Here is a 17716-nt window from a genome sequence, read left to right as displayed (position 1 = left end):
TGCACTGCAGCACTGCTCTCAAAGCTGTTAAAGTGTGTGACTAAGGTTGTGCTTCAGCAGCACAGCAGCCCTGGTGCTAAAGCTCCTGGGTATCAGTGATGCAGGCAGCTGTACTTGTAGAAATTAATTTGACCAGTTCAATATTTTTCAAGAAAATTTGACAGTTCCTTTTGTATCAGCATGCTTCGTGGCATACAAGGGATCATCTGCCAGTTCCATTCCAGCATCAGATCAGGTATTGCCCAACACAGACAACAAAGTCAGCCTCAGTTCCACAATGGATGCACTTTGCTCTAATCTGAGCCATTCTAAATTTATATGGCTTGATGATCTAATGCACAAGGATACATTGCTAATGGGTATGGAACCACTTATGCATACATTATAAACTGCAATACTCCCAAATGAAGCAGGTGAGGCCCATTCTCCTGCCCTCAGGGAGGGTGCCAGTGCAGCACTTGCACAGAGCTCAGCCCTGCCTGCTCCCAGCAGAGGGTGGCCCCAGTCACACTTACTAAAAACCACTGTCACCCAGGTTGCTCTGAAAAAGGCACCAGGACAGTTTGGGAGACAGTGAGGTGGCATGGGATGAATTGGGAAAACGTGCCAGTGGATCATATATGGCCAGACATTTATATGCCAGCTCTCAATGCCATAGATCCATCTCATTTGGGAGCATCATCTACCCAGTGACAGCTCTGGTGACTGGAATGCCCTGCTTGTTTTCCATAATAAAGAGGAGCTGGACTCATTGGACAGACTGGATGAGGAAGCCAATGTCTGTGGTCTCTTGCAAATAGCACTGCCCATATATCACTGATGCATGTAGAGAGAGTGCAGTGGTCCCAGTGCTGCTGGGGTCAGTGCAACTCTTATTTCCAGAGTGGTCACAACAGCTTTGGAAGCTCACAAGACATGGTGCCTGGACACTCTGACCACTAAAACAACTACAATTTGGCTTTTTAAACTTTATTTATATGAAAAAAATATAATTTGCACCTTCTTATGTGAGCAAGGCAATGTGAATTTCAATTCTGGCACAAGGTTTGGGTAATTTTGCCTATGCTAACACATCTATTTTCTTCAGGCAGTTCAGTGCTTTTAGAGACCAAGGAGAGATTTTGAACTTTTTTTGCTAGTGTGATCACAGTAATGTATCCTCTATCTTCAAAACAGCTTTTTAATGTGTTCCAGCCAGGAACGAAAATATCTCACAAGTCACAGAACAATCGTCAAATTCTCATTATCACCCTTAGCGTCAGGAGAAGTCAGTTTTATGGAGAAGGAGTTAGTGAGACCTCAAGATTCCTGTGGTGTTTTTGGTTTTTTTTTCCATGAGAAAATAGCCTCTTGGTAGAGCATATAGCATCCAGAAAGACCTTTCAATGGTTCCCCAAACTACTCTGTGTCCCATCTATATAATAAGGAAACTAATAATTCCATAATTTGAAATGGGTACTCTGAGGATACTTTCTGCTCTTGCCAAACACCAGTTATGTCTCAGTGAAATTGAAGCCACTGGGCTCAGTTTGGCAGTAATTCAGTGAGGTAAAACGGCCTGTGATATACATAAAGTCAGACTGAATTCTATTCTGATGCCTTATGTCCTTTAACACCATCTCTCTATGAATCAACGATGCTTTCATGAGTATTTTTGGGGTGTTCTAACACTATAAAAACTGAAATTTAAAATAAACAATTACTTTTTACCACATTTTAAAGGAACCTTTCTAATTTTTACAATCATGTTGCAGAATACTGTCCTATTCAACACCAAAAGAAGTGACACAGAATTTTTTTTTTCTTGCAGCTAAACCAGAATTTTTCAAGTGTCTGAAGATGGGACTGTATTTGCAGCTCTTATCATCTCACAAAAGGAAGCCATTTATCACCAAATTTACCTTCTGTGCAAATGCCTTTTGACTTTTATAGCCATTACCTTTTGCAGCACAGATTGTTAAGTGTAATTATTATCAATTAAATAAGTCACAATTAATTTAAATTTCTTGTAGCAATTTATATTACAAGGCAAAAACTGTAACTTCCAATATTTAAGCTGTCTTGATGAAGAGAAATAAACACATATTTTCAGGGTTTGAAATGGGTTGGTTTATGCTAATACACCATATGACACTTCAGAGAGATCCACCAGCACTTCCCAGACTTCTGGAATAATGGGATCGTTTTCCCTATTTTAGTGTTCCTGTGTTTGGCAATGCAGAAATCCAATATCATCTTTTAACTAATACACATATTTTACACCAGTAACTGAACAACTTAATTTCTCAGCTTTTGATCACATTTTCTAGGAAAGCATTCTCAGTAATATTATTGATCTGAGGATCAGCTGAAAAGTTCCAAATGTCTCTCACATGCTCTAGTGAACACAGAAGATTCTTAGCAAGTGGCTGCAACGTCTAAACCATCTAAACACAGCCAGTCTGTGGCTGTATCCTGGTGGCTATGTCCAAGCCCCAACTTTGCACGTACTCATTCCATGCACATTTGAAAAATTTGTGCTTCATGTTTTCTGCATAGTTGGAACCATGCTTGTGGATCCTACAGTTAAATAGAAATTCCTGTGTGAACTGGGCTCCAGAGTAGATTATATTAAGCTCCACAACCTTCCCCACTTCTAAAAATGGCAAATGGAAAAAGCAAATCTCTGAGGTCTACAAAGCGACATCATTTTTTCTTCCCTCTCCTGGCTGCAGATTTGTAAGCACCCAGATTTTTGTTTGCATAACTTTCTGAAACAATTTTCTTTTTCCAAATCTATTTCAACACACAGCCCCCTGTGTCTATTATCCTTTCACCTTGTGGTACGTGGTTCAGCAGATGGTGCAAATCAACTGGCATATAGAGTATTTGGTTAATCCTATGCTCCTCTGAATTACTGTTCTGAGACTAATGCAGATACTTTATTATTGTCAATTGTCTGCATTATGTCCTTGCCTATATTTTTTGATTTATCTTGTTCTTCCTGAGTGGGTTCATTCTGGGAGGTGCTGCTGAAGAATCATACAACTTGAAGTGCCCCTTAGTTAGCTCCAATGAAAGGTGGAAACTCTTGCTATGAAATTTCCTAAAATCTATAAAATGGCACCGGGTATATAAAGCACAGCCAGAGACAGAGATTTCCAATCATTAAAAACATTCTGAGATTGAATGGGAAAAGGATGAGATCATTATGGTATGAGTGAATTGATCAAGAAGTGAGGATAAATTAGTCTGCAGACACCACTGACCAGTAAAGGTTTAGCAGGAATATGCTCTTTCAGACCACTTGTCTTTAAGCTTTTAATTGGTTTTGCAGACTGCAAAAGAACCCTAGCCTAGCTATTCTGGAAAGCAATATGGTATGTGCACCATGAAGTGAACATTTATGGCGTGGAGAACATAAAAAATTACAGCAATATTTTTATGTTCTCTAAGTATGCCCCAGTGTCCCCAACCCTTCATTAATCTGGGGCTTAGTGGAGAAATGAGTTAAACTTTTCTTCTGAAAAGAGTGCAAGTACTTGTATCCAACCTGTGATTGAATGGTCCATCATATGTTGAATAAACTGCTACTTGAGAAAAAACTTAATTCAGAGATGTTAGTACTCAAAGACTGTTTTCTCCTCCTTCTCCCCCTCTCCTGGAAAGCAAGGCCAGAAAATATCACGTGAAGGTTTGGGAAGGGGCAGGATCCAAAGGACACTGCACTAAGGCTGGTGTTTCTTAGGTGGCAATGCCAGCTAAAGCAGCACCATGCTGTCCCACTGCTGTGCAAGCACTGCCACTTGTGTGGCTGTACAGCAAAACAGCTGGGGCAAGAGATCTGTCCAAGAAATAACTAAGGAAATAGGCAGCATGTGGGCAGAAATGTGTGGCTGAAACCGGGACCAATGCTGCTTAAGAAATTGTACAGATGGACAATCTGCATGTGGGTTTCTGAAAGCAACTGGAGACAATTTTCTGCTTGGTGATAGACAAAGGCTTCTTCAGGATTGTGTTCTGAGACAGATTCTTGCTGGCTTCTTTAAGGAAAGCTATCTTGTTTTAGCTGTTATTACTGCTGATTGTCACAGCTCCCCAGAAAGGGCTATTCTGGCACAGAGGATGATGTTACTGTGGGGGCTTGGAGCTCTCAGGTCCAGACTTGGATGAGCTCTTGGGGATCACCCTTACACATCTATGGGAGTAAGATGACCACAGCTGGGTACCAAATCTCTTTGGCCAGTAGTCAAGAGAGATGACAATAGAACAAACTACATTTAGTTCTATACTACATTTAAATTACTTTTTCTTTGTGTATGACTCTTCTGGTTTTCCCAGTTGCCAAGCATGGTGAAGAGAAGAAAGTGGTATTTGGAAGAACCCTTTTCCTGATGGAAATAAAAAGAATGGTCATTTAACTTTCAGGCTGAGCCAAAGCAGTTTTTCTGCCTATTGTTATAAAAACTGTCCTCTGATCCTGGCAGAGTAGCAACACTGGGTATTCACCTTCATCTAGGGTTTGGTATTAGAGTATCATGTAAAATACTAGGGACATGCAAAAATGCCATGGTTGTTCAGACATTTAAGATTCAAGAGAGTATATCAGACTATTCCCTGAGCTTTGATACTCTACAAGCTCATATTCTGTATTCAGAATTTAACACACCACTGGGTTCATACCAGGATAGAAAGAGGCTGCACCCGGGCACAGATGAGGTTAAATATTTACTTTTCATGGCTTTACTTTTCGTGCTGAAAGTTTCTAACCTCAGGTGTCCTCCCTACTTGTTTAGTACCAAGAAGGCAAATTAAAACAGGCTGGCCATGGGCACAGCATGGACATATCTGAGGACACACAAGCTTCTCTCCCAGTCACTGGGTTTTACTGCATGCACAACGCTGCATCCAGGGGGAATGCAGAGGATCAATCCCTATGCCAATACCACTGACCAGTGGAGTAACAGGTTTGCACAGCCCCTTATGTCTGGTAGAGGAAAGTCCATCTCCTGGGAATGAGCATGCCCAAAGATCCCATGGGGAATTCCTGGAACGCTTCCTAAGGAGAAAAGGTCAGGTTGTGTGCCAGGGCAGCAACACCCAGCTGACTTCCAGCCCTGCTGAGCACTGGGGGCAGCAGGCAGGGCCTCAGTGCTGCCTCTGTGTGTTTGGGAAAAGATGTGTAAGGAGGCTTATTCAAACATTCAGAGAAGAACCTAAATTACAAATACACCCTACCATTTTATGTGGGAAGATCAAGAACACTCTCTGCTGCTCACAAAAAAAAAAAAACCAAAAAAAACCAAAAAAACCCAAAAAAACCCAGAAACATTGCATGGTCTGTAGGCAAGAGTTTGAGCCATCTAACAGCCTAGCTGTAAAAAGAAGCCCTATCTTATTCCCCCCTTATTGACTACAAAATAGCCCAAGGTCACCAATAAGCAAAATGAAGTCTCAAAATACCAACTCCATGTGCAGGCTTGCAACAAAAGTTAAAATTATATCAAATCAACAATTACTCATTCCCATGGTGTTCCACCTGCTCTCATTAGGGTATAAAGAACAAATGTCAGAGATAACATTCAGGAAAAAGGTGTTCTTCTGATAAGGAAAATAGCTTTGTAGCAGTTCCTTTGGGGGGAAATAAATAGTCTTCCTTCCCTCCTTTTAAAAACAGACAAGCTGATCTATTACCAGATTTGTACAAACAGTGTCCTTAAACTGCTGTGTCTTGGTAAAAGAAACGTCATAAGGTCCCAAGATTATTAACTCAGTGATTTCCAGATAAGACTTGCAGTTTACATGTACAAATATCTTTTTCCTAATTGCTAGTACTGCAAACTCTTGCTTGGAGTTTGAAAGTCAGGCTGTGTTCCTTCTGTTTCATGTATCAACCCTGCACTTGGCCCTTACCTGTTCAGCTGTAAAATGTGACTCAGAAAGGAAGAGCCCCTCTAGTCTGTGTGAGCTGCCTGACTTTGCAGCATGAACAGAAGACATCAAAAGGTAAATTCTTACTTCACTCAGACAGACATGCAAAGACCAGAGGTATTCAAGAAGGAGCTGTTAATTTTTTTATCTTTATTTTTTGAGATTTTAGCCCCATTTTGTGTACCCAGATACACATTTCCTGGTGTTATAGGTTCTCCATGGTGTTCAGGACTTGTCCTCACATCCTGGACTGTGTTCTGTTGAACACATTCTCTGCTTGGCTGCTACATGCCTGCCTTCAGTCCAGGCAGCAGGCCTCTTCCAGTGAGAAGTTTCTTTCACTTCTAGAAGTGTATATGGGAATGGAGTAAAAAGAGAATGCCATTTCTCCTGCTAGCTGACGGGGAAAATTGTTATTACCTACTGTGATCCCAGTACACAGGAGAACAATAGTAGCATTTTCCAGTGACAGAAATAAAAGCTACACACAAGCACGTGTTTCTGTTAATACAGAAGAAATAGCTGAATGAAATGGTGATAATGATATCTGGAAAAAAATGAGGAGAGCTGGTGTTAAAGCTCATTCTTGGTCTGTGACCTCAGTTGTAGCAATAAATCAAATATTAGAAAAAAAGGGATCCCAAACTACCTACATTTAAGCATTTGACTCCAAGAGTATGAGCCACAAAGGCCTGTGTTTCACCTGATTTGGTTGAGGTGAGTCTGGTACATACTCAAACAATTCAGAATTACAAAAACATCATGTTTAAGACTGTTAAGACATAGCAACTCTAGTAAATGAAATGTGCCAGCACTGTTCTTTGGCAGTGAGGCCAACTGGCAGAGACTGTCCTACCTTCACAAAGCTAAGCCTTCTAATGCACCAAGACAGGGGACTACATACAAATTCCCTTCCAGCAGTGGACTGACTATCATGCCAATTCCTGAACTGTGCACAGGAATTCTATGGGAGTGAGCAAAGTAGGCAGGAACAGCTCTAAATGAGTACAGACAGTGCATTCAGAAACCCAAGAACACCACTAGATGCTGTTTAATGTACAAAGATGAACAAAACCTGAGGGTCTTGAAAAGGCAAATGAGTTCTAAGTCTGACAGATGTGGACAGCCTAAGCACACAAAAGTACAAGTTGTGAATGTGTACAGAAGAGCAACCACTAGCATGGTCACTCCAACCTGCTGTTCAGTCACTCTTCAATTAAAAAAAGAATCCTGAGAGCAGATTAGAGAAGATAACTCCTTGTTTTTAGTCATGTTGCATCATGGACCTGCTTCAATAAGTTGCTCACAGCACCCACTATATTTTTTTAGCCTGTTCGTGGTGTATGTGCACACAAGGCTTTTGACTCCCTCAGGTTAAGTAGGATGTTGACCCATATGTCAAGACTTTGGGGCAAGAGCTCTGGAAAACCAGAAAAAGCCAGGCATCTCCTCCCACCTCTCATGCTTTGAGAGGTGGGAAACACAGTGACTGGCTGAAACCAGGGTGGCACAGATGTCTGTGGTGTCCCAAGCAATGAAATCCAAAAAGAAATCCTCCAGCTGAAGGCTGCAGTGAAGCCACTATGTCAGACTGTGGCTTTATGCCCTTCTAAGCATCCTCAGCTCCTCAGCTGTGCAATTGATATAACAGCTTTTACAACAATATTGATAAAATAAAATAAAAATGCAAAACCATCAGATACTATGATGATGGGAGTCGAGGTAGATCTAGATTTTTAGAGTCCACAGAAAATGAGAAGGCATAACAAAATTCATTATATGAAATGGCTTTACTATGCTAGAACTTTCAGGCACATTTTAAATGATGACACGGACATATGCTTTAGTAAATGTACACGGCTGAACTTTTTCCCCCTCTCCATAATTATTTCTATTTTATAATAGTTGCAAGAGGCTGCAGGCAATGTATTTTGTATTTTTGGATGGCTGAAGTCATCTGGTTTTCCTGATGCTATACTATTTATTCAAGGTGTTTAAGACTGATAACCAAGCAAAGATGCAGTCTCTAGACTTTCCCATTGCTGCACTAACACACTGCATAAAATGGCTAACAAATATAGGGGTGGGTTTTTTCCAACTAAATTGAGAAAACACAAAATTTTATATTAATATAAAAATATCTATATGGTGAGCAAAAGCCCCAAAAAGTCACAGGAGATTAACCCCTTTGGGGCTTTGTTTAAGTTTTTTGAGTGCTCCCGAGTGGGAAGTTGAATTGTTCACTACCAAAACTGTTTTCTGCATAATCACAATTCCTATGATAGTCTAGATTCATACAACCTTATTTATTAAAGTGCAGAAAGCTGAATGTCATTAAATGGATGATTCTAACAGCCCTTGCAGATAGGAATAAAGTGGCTAATGAGATCTGTCCATATTGCCTTATTCCTAAGGCACACACTGTCTTTATGCTAGATGCAATGCCAAATGGTTGTTTCCACCTTTGTACACCTCACCTTCCATGATCACACATATAGATGAATTGCTTTTTGGACTGTATCTATAACTAACCTCAGACACTGTTTCAAGAATTTGATTCCAGCCTTACTAGTATGAAGCTGAGCAAAGATGAACTGTATTAATTGTTTGGAAAAGCATCCATTTATGTGCCTAAAAGAAATGAGTGTGAGCAAAATGTAAGCAGATCACCTTTCAAGAGCTTTGTCAAAGCTAGCTTGAAGAATATTAAATGCATATACTTCTATCAGTTTTTTCCCTGTTTTGACCTGATTATTTTATAACTTGGTATAATTCCACTGAAATCAACAAGCCTATTGCAGCTGATATCCTTTGAAGTTCTTTCTAATCTAAGTTTTGTTCAGAAAGAAACTAAGAAAAAAAAAGAATAAAACTTTGAACAATGAAATCAAACACTGGAAGTTAAAAATGTAAGCTCCCTTCAGGTTTGCTTGGGAATATAAATTAGGAATAAAAGCTGGCATGATACATCCATTTTGAGAGGTACTAAACAATCACAACTACTCCTTACACAAAGGCATTATCAATGACCAGTAGCAGCCTTCGTAGCAGATATCAAAAAAGCTGTTTTCCTCTTTAATTTCACTTAAAGGAAAAGGCAAGAAAAAAGCCTAAAATATCATTCCAAACCAATCAGCATTTAAAAAGTATGTTTTATATTATGGCCCTTTCAATGACTTCTCTAGTATTCTTTGCTCTTTAAGGAAGTGATCTTCAGCACAATTTGATGCAAAAAAGGTTGGAGGACAGTGAAAGAAGAAAAGTGAGAGCCCCTTCATAGAAAGCATCCTTCTCAAGTCCCCTGGGGGGCTACAGAGCTATGGTTTATGCAGGTAGATTTTGTTTCTGCTGTTTCCCCTTGCTTCATCTATTTCTAATCTCTGCTCTAGCAGTCAATGAAAAAGACAGCTCTTGAAGCCTCTGTGGTGGGATTTTTATTCTATAAGGAAGGCAGCATTTCCTTTTAAACAGGGTTTATACTCAGAAGAGCCTTGAGAAATGCTTAACTGGACCCTGTGTCCTCAGCAGAAGCGGGCTGATAGCAGAGACTTTGGAGCAAGCCCTGGAGGTCAGACCATGACAGTGTCCACATGTCCTTTGCTGCTGTGATTAGGCTGATGGTCTTCACACCTTGTAGTTATAAACATATAACTACCACAGGAGAAGGCTTGCACCCACTTATGTCACTCTGGAGAAAGGTCACTGCTTTCCAAGATGTTGTTCCAGTTTGTATATGTGTGTGATTAAAAGCAGAAGTTTTCCTTATCATTTATTATAACAACAGAAAGGTTACTTAGGTAGTAAAGTGGCCCATAGCAGGAATCTAAATATTAGAATAAGACTATAGGAATCAACCTATCCTTACACTAAATTAGAAAGAACTCAAAGAAACTGAGAAATAAAGAGACCAGATGGTCTTCAAAATACAATCAGACACCAAGAAAGTGCCTAAAAGAAACAAAAAGTATCATGAACATGATATTTGGTGATAACATTGAAAGACTTCAAGAATGTATGTCTAGTTCTGAATAATTTGTCATTCTCCTTACTCTGTTAACTATCATAAAGAGCAAGCTATATTTCATGTTCTGCTTTACTGCAATTATTTTAGTAAAATTAAGTCATTTTTTAAATGTTAATTTTTTACATTGTTCAAGAGCATCTAGCAATAGAATATATGACATACTGTCCTTTGTATGGATGAAAATCTCATCTCACACTCTGCTAAAGAAAATCAGTAAGGTATCCAAGGATACACTAGAATACCACCATGATGCTGGATAGTTATAAAATACAGACCTGCTATTAAATAGACTAAAATATTTCAAATGATACCATAGCTCTAATATACCTCATCAAACATTAATCAGTGAAAATGTCTGGTGTAGTGTTTAGAAGATAGACATTTACTTCCTTTCTTTGTATATCACTATTAAAAAATTATTCCCTTTTATATTTCCTTACTTGGATTGGAAAGTCTCTAGAAAGAAACCTGTGCCATCCTGCAGACATGGGACCTACATTCCATTGTGGTATGCTGCAGTACTACTGAAAAGCTGGACTAGTAAAGTGCCAGAATGAGATGAGATCTCCTCCAGAGTACTGTGATCTCTGCCTAATGACCAACACCATTTTGTTTAGACAAAATGGTGCTGCTTGTGTTTTCTTTGAAGGTTTTGATCCAGCATGACTGAGTCCAATTCTGCTTTATAAATGAAATGCTATGAGATCTTAGCTAGGGAATACAGCTGCAGAGTTTTTTTCCATGTGACTCATACTCACTTTATGGAAAACCATCTTATCACGGCTGGAAATGGTGCACAGGCCTTTAATTAGGTCAGCTCTAAGTTTTGCCTGAATGATTAATAAAATGAGATGATTCTCTGTCTTACTAGGAAAGCTCTATTTTCCTGTATTTCTCCATTCTTTTCTATGCTTAAAGTCTTTCTTCAAACAGATCCCCAAGTTGATATTTGTTCCTTTGGGCTCACCTCAGAACTATAATCTGTGGTTGATTAAGCTAATTTTTTTTTGTCACAAAATTTGAAAAGAAAAGAAAAACAAAAAAGCAATAACAATAACCATTTGTTGTGGCTGTTCACAAAGCGTGACATTTTCATGGCTAAAGCTGCCTAAAGGAATAGAGAAATTAATTTCAATAAATTGGATTTTATGTGCATAAAACACCTCCAAACAAATGAAAAACTGTGAGATGACATTTGGAGATATAACCATTGACTCTAATGGATGTTGAACTGGATCCTTGATTAACAAACTTCCTTGTGAATAATCATGAGGCAGCAACACCAAGTAGAAAAGGTAACAAGGCACAAGGCTGAGGAAGCAATTCAGAGTAGGGAGGAACATTTACCACAGCACAGTCTTCTGAGCAAGCACAACACAGCACTAGAAATGATACAGTTCTTGTGTCAAGTCTCAATGTCTTCTGGCCCCCTGTGCTCACAAGCCTTATGTGGGCATCAGTACAGGTTTGGTTCAGCACTTTTTCTTAGTAGTGCTGCCTATAAATTCACCACATTACATCCCATGGGTCTACCTGAAGCAGGGTAAACACAAAATCATGGACTTCCATTTAGGAATTTGATACACCTGTTGATATTCCCTTTAATATTGTCATTGTTTGAGCCTGGCGCAATGCCAGTGCCCCCACAAGAATACCTCTTTCCCTGGCACCCACTGTGAGATGTGATCTGAGACAGAGCAAAGCAGGCTCCAACTTAAGATTGAAAGGGGAAAAAAAACTTTATTAACCTAAAACTACAAAGAAAAGCACACAAAACACATAGAACACAAGATGAAAACCTTCCAAATTTCTTCCTCCTCCCCCCACCTAGATTTCCAATTCCATTACCACCAAATCCACCCTTTAGATAATCAGTTCTCAGTTCCTCGAAAAGAGAGGAGTCCCTCTTGCACCACAGACTTCCCCAGGAAACAGTCGAAACTTCTCGTGTTTCCATGTCACATGTGGCACCACCCGGAGAACATTTTGCCATCATGACTTCTTCCTTCCATGTCCAGTGCTCTCACCACTGCACATGGATCAGTGCTGCTTCTAGGGTTTTTCCCTTTAAGGATACTTTGTCCAGTTCCAAAGAGAGCACAGTCCTTCTCCTTTTGGGACACTTGTCCCCCCCAAATTTCACCCCCTGGGGCCGAGGGGTCTCTTGAACAGAGATCATCTTCCTCTTCCTCTTCTTCGAAGACAGAGGGCAACCACCACCACCCTCCTCACCCGTCGTCTCTGTTCACTCCTCCACATCACTGCACTCTCTTGGCTCTGAGCCATCGCCTCCCCCTAGAATGCAGTCTCTGTGTCACTGGAACACCAGTGGTTCTGCTGTGGCTATACAAGAAAAGTCCAGCCAAAGGCCACTCCATCATCTCCTCCCACCTAGGATTCTTCTCAACATCCTCTCAATCTCATCAACTTCAGGAGGAATCAGCATTTGCAAGGTTCCCATCTTCCTCAGAGGGGTTAAAAGTCCCAGGCTCTGCCGGTTTACTTCATCAACTCCCACGCCTGGCTGCCCTGCTGGGCACCCCCCCCTTCTCCTTCACACCGGCCGCGCTACCACAGGCACCGGCTCTGTCTCTCTCTCCCTCTCTCCGGGGGGGGGTTAATGGAGGATGGCTGCCCGAAGCCCTTGCAATGTTCTCCTCCACCCTTGGGCCCAGGCCTGGCCTACCTCTCTCTCTCTGGCCACATGGCTCCCTTCCCCCGCCACCCAGCTCAGAGCTGGGCAGGGGCGGGTCTGCTCAGTCCCAAAGCGGAACTCAAAAAAGATGCCCCTGGCAGTTCACAGCTTTTAACCCCCTGTGTTCTCAGAGGTGTATCCATGCCCTCAGTGGACAAACCAGGTGCCAATATTAAATCTGAACACCGATTGGCTTGACCACACCATCACAAAAAACTTCATTTCCTCTCAAACCACGACAAATATCAACAAAAGGTATGCTTAGAAATCAAAAAGAATGCACAGATCTACACATTTATGATAGACACAAATATTCATACAGGTGTGCATACAGCAAGGAAAAATTTTACAGAAGGTTTCCAGTAGGAGAATAGTGACAATTAATTGCAAAGGTAGTGCACATGTATGAGTATGGTTCACAGCATACCTTCAGAAATGGGTGTTCCATTTGTATAGATACATGTGTGTATACAGATAGAATTTTCTTTTCATTCAGAAGTAGTGCAAAGAATCAACCTTTTCTCTTTATGCTTATTTTGTTTTCAATTCAAGTTTTGTAAATTATGGTAATCTGTTTGGAGCAAGTGTCTGCTCTAAAATCTATGGTTGAAAGTCAGTGGCCACTTTAATGAAAGGAACACATTTAAAACTGTGAAACAATAATACATGAGACACAATCAGTATAGTGTTCCAGATCCAGAAGAATAAAAGGGAAATTTACAGCTTTATCCTACTTAATCTGTAGGATTCCCCAGTTCTTTCTTGTCTTCAGTGTGGGCAAATTTGAAGATGAGGTCCAGCTTTGACAGAAGCCAGCTAATATGAATCCATACTGCTTCTCTGCTCTCTGCCCAGCCCAAGTAGCACTTGGGGAGCTATTAAGGATGGTCATAATTTAGGTGAAAAGGTTTAGATTAGCTTTTTCATCAGATCAGTCACCTGATCTGACTCCAACAGTGCTTGCACCTGTACAAGGGAGGTGACCACAGGACAAATTTAGCTTTCTGTGTGCCAGTCTCTAGCCCAGACTAATAGTCTCTAAAGTATTTCACTGCTTAGAGTCAGATTTTGGTGTTTGGGGTTCTGTTGTGATTACAAAATGGCGAGATTACAGAGAAAGATTAAAGTAGACAAATTATAAAATGGAAGTATACAGACAGAATAAAGTGACAAAGTGGGAAGGTATCCTCCATAAACACAAGGATCAGGGAGGGCATCACACAAGAAAGGCAAAGGCTTTTCAGAAACTTCCTGGAAGTAGGATCAAACTCAATAGCCCAAGGAAAACCTTCTATTGAACAGTTTAGCTTGAGATGCATGAAAGATCTCTCCAGTAGAGATGGGAAAACAGTAATGCTGTTTTACCCATGCAAAGAGTGGCAGGGGAAGGGAAGGGATAAGCAGGCTAACCAGTAACTATGTATAGAAAACTATTTTACAAGGTTATATGAGCTACTTGCTTGTCATATCACAATAGACAGACTCATGAAATTATCTTCATGAAGATTAAAAACATGAGTGGGTAGGCTACAGGATTCCCTTTCCAGATGAGTATCAGACCTTAGGGTTGCCATAAGCTTTCCACAATAAATATTTTAAGCTCTAAAACAACTCCTTCCAAGAACAAACGTTTGAACCACTGGCTTTGCATTAAAGCCTATTTCTTGACTGCTTTGGAGCACTCACTACTCCCTGCATACCAATTCATACCAAATACTGATGGATATTCAATATTAAACAACTAATTAAAATTTTTTGCTGTTTTCATTGCTTTGAACAAGAAGCTGGTTTGGGCATTTTCAGGTCTTCATACAAATTGTACCTCTGCAGGTCTCATTCCTAAACTTAATTAATAGTTATTATTATTTATGACTGCACTGCATACTAGTCCAAATTGGTCTTCTAAAAACAGAGCCTGTGGCTGTGTTCTTGGAATTTTTTTTCATCTTTTTTCTTCTCTGAAATAACATTATTAGTTCAAATCTTGTAGCTTGTTTTTATATGACTAGTGCTTTGTCTTTGTCTTTCTTTTTCTCTCTTTTACCCTTCTGACATTTTTAATTTTAAACTGCTCCAACCTAACTTCATTCTGATTTCTTACTCATGGATGCTTCAAGGACTCACATTGCTGATTATCATCCTTTCATTAGTCCAGACCTTAATTTTATTTCAAAGGTCATATGGTCTGTATGTCCAGAGAGCACAGTAACTGGCTTGTGCTCATACACACATCTTTCTCCTTAACTGATACTCATGAGCCTGTTAGTGCTCTTTGTGTGAAAACTTGCCATTACCATCTCCAGAACACTGATAGAATCTGCCATTTCTGTTGAAATCCCAATTTGTATTCTCCTGTCTGATGTCTCTTGTTCTTTGTTCCTATTGCCCACTTTTCACTGACTTCTGAAATTCTGATACTCACAGACACTAAAATCTGTTTCTAAGTCATTAGGAGCAGAAGAGGACACTGCTGCATCAGCTCACTGTACTCTCCAGTCTGGTTTAAAACTGTGATCTGACTTTTAAAATGCTATAGGGTTTGCTCCATCTTTTTTTGTTTCTCATGTGCTGCAATTTTCCCATTTGTTTTAGTAAAATGCTTAGAAATCAAGGGATGAAAAGCACACCAGTATTATGTCTAACAATAGGAATTATCTTTCCAATCCATGCCCTATCCAGTGATTGCTTCAGATTCCATTTTTGCCTTAGAAAATTCTAAGTTGGTGCTAAATTCTCTACCTGTCCCATCTTCTACAACTCTCCCATCCCTATTCTCTCTGATATCTCATGCTTATGATGAATTAACTCCTGATATATGGATTCTGTGATGTTCTGTCTTTATTAAAAGTGAAAAGCTAACATTTGACTGTATGAGCAAATACATTTCTTCTCATTTATTATTCTGAAAGTAACATGCATAAAAAGAGAGGAACAGGAACCACTGTGATCATTACTAAAATAAATGCTAAGAAATTACATTACCAGAAAACCTTGGCAGAATCAGCTAATTATAGTTGGCACAGATAGATTATGGATAGCCAGCTACAGCAATCTGAATCCTTCTGTGAGAATCCTCTGGGTTTGGCTGAATTTTCCTGTGGAGCTACCCCAAGATTGATTGGTTTAGATGGAAAAATTCCATTTTTTACAGGAATTAAGACTACAAAATATTGTAGTCTGCTTTCAACATCTACAGCACAGAGTATTCTTTAAAATTTTGGCAGCTTTCATATGAAAGTCACCGAGAGAATTAAATTATCTAAACCCCCTTCTCTGAGTGCTTGAGAGCCCTTAATAGAACTTCTCATTCTCATCCAGTAGGGTACAGCACCTGAACACATCCTCTGTCTCCCTAGCACCCCCCATTCAGTGCACAGCACAAACAAATGAAGTTCCTTTGTGCAGGGCTTCACTGGCAGCTATGAAGACATGGAAACATGGCAGAAGCAGGGGACTGCAGAACAAGAAAGGATAGGCCTTAGAACTGTCCTTGTTCCCAAGCTTCACTGTGATACTCAGTCATGGAAAAAGAATTTTCACTAGTGTGTTTCCAGAAATGCCATCTACTCTTTCAAATACATAGCCAGCCCTAGACAACAGACTGCATCCAATAGCAATGGCTTTGTTAGTATATGGGGCAAGATGAAATCCCAAGTGTTATGCAAAATCAGGCCCTTGCTTTCTCAGAAAGGGCACTTCCCTTCAGCTGTTCCCTCAGACTGTCCCAGTGCTCATCCATGTGCCCTAATGCCACACGTGCACATGCACACTGGAATGCAGACAATGCCTGCTCAGCTGGTAGAAGCCATGCAGCCCTTAAGGTTTGCAGCTGAGATGAAATCAGAGAGTAGTTTAGGTTGGGAAACACTTCTAAGACCATTGAGTCCAGCCACTAACCCAGCTCTGCAAGGCCACCACTAAGCCATGTCCCTAAGTGCCACCTCCACAGGTCTTTTAAATGCCTCCAGGAATTGTGACTCCACCACTCCCCTGGGCAGCAGAATGATACTGGGGAAGACCCTACAAGAAAATGAGTGAGGGCTGGTTAGCCCATGCACTGCCTGCATGGGCTAACCATGCAGCTGCATGGGCTGCCCATGCACTCATGCTATTGAGTGAGGGCTGGTTAGCCCATGCACTGCCTGCACTGCCTGATGATGCTATTTGATGATGACATAACATAGCTCACAAAGGGAAATGAGTTCAGATTGCACATGTGACTATAAGTATAGCATTTCTTTTCCCCCGAGCACCTGACTTTGCATCCTGAGCATGTATGCATGTGAACTTTCTCCTTCTTCACTGAAGATACACCAACAGCCATAAAATATTGGCCAGATAGCTGCCACAAACTGTTATGGATTAGGAGCAAAACAGCTCCAAAATGATTTCAGCGATTTTCCTTCCTGTGCTTGAAACCATATTTCGAAAATCAAATTTCCCTACACATTAAAGGAAAGTGTAGCATGTGTGTCTATTTTGCATGTGGAAAAGAAAATTTTGTGTACACACTGGGCACACATACAAACAGCTTTTGATTACAGTGTAAGTAGTGCCTTTAGAAAATTGTGTCCCATTAAAGAATTTACATTATCCTCCCAGCAGAAGGAATCCTAAAATGTCTAGCGGGGAACCAAATTATTGAAAGAGAGGACTTAGAAAATATTGTCCTCTGTGTAGCAATAGTAACACCTCGTTATTGTCTTATATAGAGAACAAACAAATTGGAGAATTTGTAGCTCAGATAAGCAAGCCCTGGTTAATGGAGCCATACAGGATGTAAGGGGCAATGGGAGTGTGCATTCCCCTGCCTAGGAACCTCTCCTGACGCAGAGCAGGAGCGCTCTGCCACGCTAACTCTGACTTGGCAAAGGGCAGGTGCAGATTTAGCTCCATTGACTTCAATAAACTGGCTACCAGAGCAGACCACAGTGTGGGGAGAATGCAACAGATCCATCTGGGGAAGAGCTCTAAGAAATCACTCCAGCCAGCCAGTGCAAAAAAGCAGAGGCAAATTTTGAAAACCAGCTGGGCAAGGAACAATTATCTTTCAAGGCTCAGACCAGGTAGTCCTCCTTAACTGACAG

The 17716-nt window shown here is 40.5% G+C and overlaps 1 protein-coding gene across 12 annotated transcripts in view; it reads right to left on the bottom strand.

Annotated features, from left to right (window-relative positions):
* The window catches only part of LDB2 (LIM domain binding 2), a 213532-nt gene that overhangs the window by 25716 nt on the left and 170100 nt on the right, over nucleotides 1-17716 (bottom strand). The window lies entirely within an intron of this gene.

Source organism: Serinus canaria, chromosome 4 (genome assembly GCF_022539315.1).
Source record: "Serinus canaria isolate serCan28SL12 chromosome 4, serCan2020, whole genome shotgun sequence".
In the NCBI taxonomy this organism is placed as follows: Eukaryota; Metazoa; Chordata; class Aves; order Passeriformes; family Fringillidae; genus Serinus; species Serinus canaria.
The sequence above is the reverse complement of the archived record's forward strand: the minus strand, read 5'-3'. Positions and strand labels throughout refer to the sequence as shown.